Raw genomic sequence first — 7151 nt, 5'->3', positions numbered from 1 at the left:
CTTCTCCAAACTGTTCTTTTCTATTTTAGCCATTGAATAGGAATTAGGTGAGTTATTTTTAGAAAGGCCGTAGACTAGTTTATTACCTAGAGTGTGAGGACTTTGAACCCTGAAACCAACATCACTTAGGTTTAGGTTCAAGTCATAAACGACATTTTAAAAACTTGGTCGCAGACATTCTTTACTCGCACCCGGCGAAAGGGGATTATGGATTAGCATAAGTCCAGATTAGTGAAGATTTAAAAGGAAGCGAAAATGTGCATTAAAATAATGTTTACAAATTCACGGTTGTGGTAGTTGAGAGACTTACCCTGACAATTTTGAAAGGCTTTTTTGTTATTGTTGTAAAAGGTTGGAGGTTTAGGAATACATTATGTAAGCTTGGATTTATTTTCGACTTTTTCAAATGTTAGATTGGTTGTTTTTTTTTTTTTTTGGTTTTTTTTAAGAACTAACAAATGTTAAATTATTGTATTTTTAAAACTAACCAATATTAGACTGCAGCTAAATCTACCAAAGCCATCAACCCCCGCCCTAACAATCCCCCCCCCAGCCAACGTTTCCATCTCATCAGCAGTTGTTGCAAGCTGGTCAGTACTACGGTCATAGTCACAAGTGTGTCGATTCTATTAAAATCTATTGCTGCTGTTTTTTTAAACCAGTTGAATCTCAAAAAAGTATTCACCTCAGGGCACTTCCAACTGTAAATTCACAAACGTTCTCTTTCTTGTGTTTAATTTTTCAATTTCTGTAATTTGTTTTTTTTTAGCAATAATTTACAGATTTTTAGATTATTTTCCACCCAAATCTTCGAGACGCCAGAATAAATAAACGTAGACAGCAGACGTTTAGCTTGCAGCTAATTTATTGCTTTGTTTTAAAACATTATCTTCGGCCTATTTTTTTAACACGTTTTTATTAACTCAGCTTCGCGTGGATGTGTTTGTTGTTAAAATTGACATCGAAAATTAGCCCACTTCTGATTGCTCTATAGATCTGAAATTTGGCATGCAGGTTACTTTCGCCTAACAATTTCAGATGCAATCATAAAAACTAGCAATTAGAGACCGTAATTAGCTTAATTTAATTACGCCCAAAGGACCATAAAATTGAGGACATGATTTCTAAAGATACCGACAAGACTGGAGGCTTGTTGACACAGTTACTTCGGCCCCAATCGATGTGAGCGCGCTGGCCGTGATCGTATAGTGGTTAGTACTTCGCGTTGTGGCCGCGACAACCCAGGTTCGAATCCTGGTCGCTCAAGATTTTTTTAGTCCGTGTATTTATAAACACTTAGTCAATTCATACTTAATCAAGTCATTAGATAAAGTAGAAAATAAACTATATAAAAAACTTTTTTAAAAAACACGTTTTTCATGTGTAGCAACGGACTAAAAAGGAGAAAATAAAATACTTAAAAAAAACTTTTTAAAAAACCACGTTTTTCTTGTGGACTAAAAAGTAGAAAATAACTATTTACATACATTTGATGACAAAAAACGTGGGTCGGGCAGATGGGTCGAGAAATTTGATGGTGAACGTACCCACGTTTTTTGTCATCAAATGTATGTAAATAGTTATTTTCTACTTTTTAGTCCACAAGAAAAACGTGGTTTTTTAAAAAGTTTTTTTTAAGTATTTTATTTAAGTTTTTTCTTAGTATCTTTTAAAATTCTCTTTACTTTCCCCTTACATCGTTTGTTTGTTTGTTTTTAAACTAATTTATTGTTATATTTTCCTTTACATTTTGTTTGTTTCTTTATAAATTTATAGTTGTATTTTCTTTGCGGTTTTTTTTCTTTATAAACTTAATTATATTTTCGTTTTCATTTAGGTAGATCAAAAGGAGGGAAGCTGAAGGTGACCAACCCAAAAGTCTAGACAGAATCCAGACTCCACAGTCTAATCCTAATCCAAATAGACCTGAAAGGGACCTAATTTAGCAGTTTAATACCTACATAATGTACACTGAATTCAACTGTACATTTGCCTATATTTCAACGAATTTCAGGCTTTTCTTTTTCACCCACGCCATCTCTGTTGTAACAGGATTGTTCAAAAACTTAAACGAAGCTAAACTTTTTAAAACATTGGCGTAAATTCGCATTTGCGGATGGCTGTCTTGTATCACACAACACTTGCGAAACAATCTAGGGTTGTACTTGACAACCCGCCACCTCTGCCAACCTGCTGTACACAGTGGTGTCTGTCACAACCATCTAGCAACCCTTGCACACATGGTTGCAGAGGAAGACAAAATGTTCAATGCTGTATTTCCAAAATCCCTGGACCAATTTATTTTCAACTGTGTTCACAAATTTATTCATTAATTAACTCGAGTTAACGAAGAATTTTCTTGAGAAATGTAGGTCAAGAGTTCAGAGAAAATTTATGACGGAGAGAAAATAACGTTCAACCAATCAAATTAGACATGAGACGGTGGGCTTCGGCGTGGTTCCATTTAAAATAACACACAGAATAAGTTCTCGTGTGTACTGTAATACATCAAACAAACTCAATTTAATTAAAAGGGGAGGGGATATAACAAATATATAAATAAGCTTTATAATAATAAGCCTTTAAATAAATGCTTAAAAATAAGAAAATATAACAAAATTGCTTTTTAATAAAAGCTTTGGTCGCTAGAATACGTTAAAGATTTCATGAACGACCAAAGCTTTAATTTTTAAAAAGCAAGTTCGATTAATTATATTTATTTCAGTGCACTTAAATGCTCGTTATTGCAAAGTCTTTGCTATGTTCCCCCATTTTAGGCATACATTCTCAACGAAATAGTAACTACATACGTCACGTCACGACTAAACATATTTTCGTAAAAAACCCGACCAGTAGCTTGTGATCTCTAAAAGACAGTTATCTGCCCTTTCCTCCTAGATCGTGATCGTCGCTCAAGTAAGAAATCAACCAGCTGTGTAGAACAGTAGCAATAGCTACTATTTATCTTGTTATCTCCCCTTTTATTATTGAATATAGTAATCTCTAAATCTATTTTATGACCAATTAAACATCTAATTAAATTGAAAATTAAACATTCTTGCATCGTCATCGGAGACAAATGCATTTGGAAAGTTGGAAGTCAGTCAAAACGGAGTTATAAGAATCGACAAAAACCTATAAAAACGTTGTAAACTAAGTTAAATGCCAGTAAAACCCTTAGCACTGTATTTGTATTTGTTCGAACAGTTCTTGATCTGTGTTCAAATTCACGCGGGATAAAATAGGTAGACAACAAATACCTAAAAAGTCGTAATGCACATCAAAAGTTGTCTGACAATAACTAACCAAATTCTCGTACAAAATATAAATGCACTGTACTTTATGGTTTTTATTACATACTTAAACTTTCGGATTTTAAATAAATTTTTAACACTTTTACCCTAGAACTTCAATCTGTGAAATGTGTTTTTAAAATTGAAATCAATTAAGCACATGTGTGACATCGATCACACCTCGTTAGCAACAAATTCCGATCAATTTTCAACGGTTCATTAAAATCTTAAACGATAGCTGTCAACGCTTAGCGGTGTTGTCTGGATGAAGAACGGAAGTTAACCCCCACCCCGTGACCCGGATGTGAACAGAATGCCCTTGCTAATCCAATTTTTTTTCTCGAGACATAGAATTTTCTTCAATGTACTTGTAAAAATGTTAACGAAATGTAATAGACAAAAGAGACGATTGGCTGATTCAACGATTAGCCTGTCCGAGGGTTGGGTGATTCGATTCATCAAATAGAACTGGATTCAATGTGGCAGGATTTTCATTAATTAAAACCAGTGACGTCATGGAAACATTTTCTAATGTATTCATTCCTTTCAATAGATCAATTTTGTTCTTTTCATTGATCAATTTTGTCCTTTGAATGCACCGCTATCTTAGGTTAATTGGAAGACTGAAAAGAGAAACTGTACGCAGTGGTACAGGTCAGTGGTTACCCACATGTGGTGGGTGTACCTCATTTCACCTAATCTCAGGAGTGGGGATTGGGCATAAAATGAAAAGCAGTAGGGTCGGGAAATTTCCAACGGGGGGAGGGGGGGGGGGAGCTAATTTGAAACATATCATAAAATGGCTTACATAATAACATTACCGATCAATAGAATAAAAGCTAATCTCGAAGAATAGAAATAGTATGATATGCTGGGTGGGAATGGTATGATATATTGGGTGGGGATGGTATGAGGTGCTGGGTGGGGATGGTGTGGTATGCTGGGTGGGGATGGTATGAGGTGCTGGGTGGGGATGGTGTGGTATGCTGGGTGGGGATGGTATGAGGTGTTGGGTGGGGATGGTATGGTATGCTGGGTGGGGATGGTGTGAGGTGTTGGGTGGGGATGGTATGGTATGCTGGGTGGGGATGGTGTGAGGTGTTGGGTGGGGATGGTATGGTATGCTGGGTGGGGATGGTGTGAGGTGTTGGGTGGGGATGGTATGAGGTGTTGGGTGGGGATGGTATGGTATGCTGGGTGGGGATGGTGTGAGGTGTTGGGTGGGGATGGTATGGTATGCTGGGTGGGGATGGTGTGAGGTGTTGGGTGGGGATGGTATGGTATGCTGGGTGGGGATGGTGTGAGGTGTTGGGTGGGGATGGTATGGTATGCTGGGTGGGGATGGTGTGAGGTGTTGGGTGGGGATGGTATGGTATGCTGGGTGGGGATGGTATGATATGCTGGGTGGGGATGGTATGATATGCTGGGTGGGGATGGTATGATATGCTGGGTGGGGATGGTATGAGGTGTTGGGTGGGGATGGTATGAGGTGTTGGGTGGGGATGGTATGTATGCTGGGTGGGGATGGTGTGAGGTACTGGGTGGGGATGGTATGATATGCTTGGTGGGGATGGTGTGAGGTACTGGGTGGGGATGGTATGATATGCTTGGTGGGGATGGTATGTATGCTGGGTGGGGATGGTATGATATGCTGGGTGGGGATGGTATGATATGCTGGGTGGGGATGGTATGATATGCTGGGTGGGGATGGTATGATATGCTGGGTGGGGATGGTATGATATGCTGGGTGGGGATGGTAAATTATGCTGGGTGGGGATGGTATGATATGCTGGGTGGGATGGTATATGCTGGGTGGGGATGTTATTTCAAATGGGTCGGATTTTTAACGATTTAGTTTGTTTTTTTTTTTTCGCTTTGTCACTAATATCGTTCTACGTGTAATAAGGAACATTGGGTTTTGACCAATGGCTATTTATAAAAAAAAAATTTCAAACAAGTATAACATTAAAATATAGGCCTATAATTCACGTATAACGGGTACCGACGGTTAGTATTCTTATAATACCACTACGGGAGATGGCAACTCGAAAAATAGACAAAAAATTTAATCCATTTTTAATTACTTAAACTTTTTAAAATAGAGTAGAATCTCGTAGAAAAAAAGAATTGCGCACCAAGTGAATGACAAATAATGTGTGTATAATAGTGCGGAATATTATAAGTACTCTATAAATTTTTATGCGTTTTTTGAGAAATCGGCAATAGCGTAAATTACTACTTCCGGTCAACGGAAATCACTCAAAATTTGTTAGAAGGCAGCGGATTAGATCTTTTACTTATATGTGAAATTTCATTTATCTATCTGAAATAGTACTCAAGTTATAGGCTTTTGAAAAACTAAAAGTAGAATAAGTTCCACTTCCGGTTACCGTAAATCGCTGAAAAGATTATACAGAACTACACATTTGATGTAATACTTATACATGAATTTCATCAACATAGCTGTAACGGTACTCAAGTTATCCTGTTCACAGACACACAGACACACACATATAAACACAGACATGGACAAAATTGCAAAACTATGCTTTTTTCCGACTCAGGTGTAAAACGTCGAGATTTGTGAAAATCCCCATTTCGATTTTTTGCACGATTACAATACTTCCTCTATATTTCGTATACGAGAAATCAAAAATGGAGATAACAGCCTAATATATTTTGTCTTACATTTAAAAAAAAAATAGTATTGTAATGTGTGTGCGTAAACATTTTGTTTAACGGAACTTGACAAATGTTGTTTATCTTTTTTTTTTTTCGTGAAGTTTTGATGAACCTTAAATGCTTTTAATAATAAACGTCAGCTATTTGATATGTCAATGAAATTGTTATCTAAACCTTGTAACTGGTGTGTCGGGCTTTTAAAATATTTGATTCTGGTTGCGTCCCCTGAGTGTAATCAGATTCAAATATCGTTTTAACGTTTTATGGCTCATATTTACAGAGTGATGTGTTAAAATATCTAAATTTTGAAACTCTATTAAAGTCACCATAATAAATACCACAAATGAATTTTACATAAGTACCTAAATGCAACGTGTTGAGCTACAATAAAAGAATCAGACGTATCAACACAACACATTTTAGAAATTTGAACGAGTGAATTAAAAAATCCACGTTCTTCTGTCATGACATGAGAAGACCCTCCAAGGCCATTAGTCCACTGACGACTTCCGGTGTGGACGGACAGGAAGCTGCGCGAGCCGAGGTAACAATAGAGACCACCTACAGTGCTTCCCTTGCTCAGCTCGCGATTTTTTTACATCAAAGTTTGATCAACATTTAGTTTACATGGGTTTTTTGTATGCTACATATCTGTTGTATTTGAAACCGCAGTTCTAGTTATATAACTGTATATAATAATATATTGTTCCTAGTATATTTGTATATATGTAATATATTTCTTAGTAGTATATTACGGAAATGGACTCAAAACAAATGAATTTTCGGTTTTAAATTACCATCAAAATCTAACTAGGACAGCTCTACATTATTCTGAAGTCTTGTATTATGGGTCAAACAAAAACTGTCTAAGTACAAGTCCCGGTTCGCCGTCTGCTATTAAAAGGCTATTTTGACTGAACAAAAACCTTAAAATAGATCACGCAGGCGACCAATGACGTCATTAGCTTTTTTATTTTATAGATTTGATCTTCAACAACGAGTCGTTTTCTGGGTGTTATGTAAAGCGTGGTCAACTCAACACTCACACACAAGCTCGGAGCTTAAAGTGTGGTCAACACTCACACACAAGTTCGTAGCTTAAAGTGTGGCCAACCCTCACACTCAAGTTCGGAGCTTAAAGAATTTTGAGTTTTGTCTACGGGAATACACGGAGCT

Source organism: Physella acuta, unplaced genomic scaffold (assembly GCF_028476545.2).
Source record: "Physella acuta isolate Inbredline_101_S28 unplaced genomic scaffold, ASM2847654v3 ptg000144l, whole genome shotgun sequence".
NCBI classification, from domain to species: Eukaryota; Metazoa; Mollusca; class Gastropoda; family Physidae; genus Physella; species Physella acuta.
Note: the sequence above shows the minus strand (reverse complement) of the source record.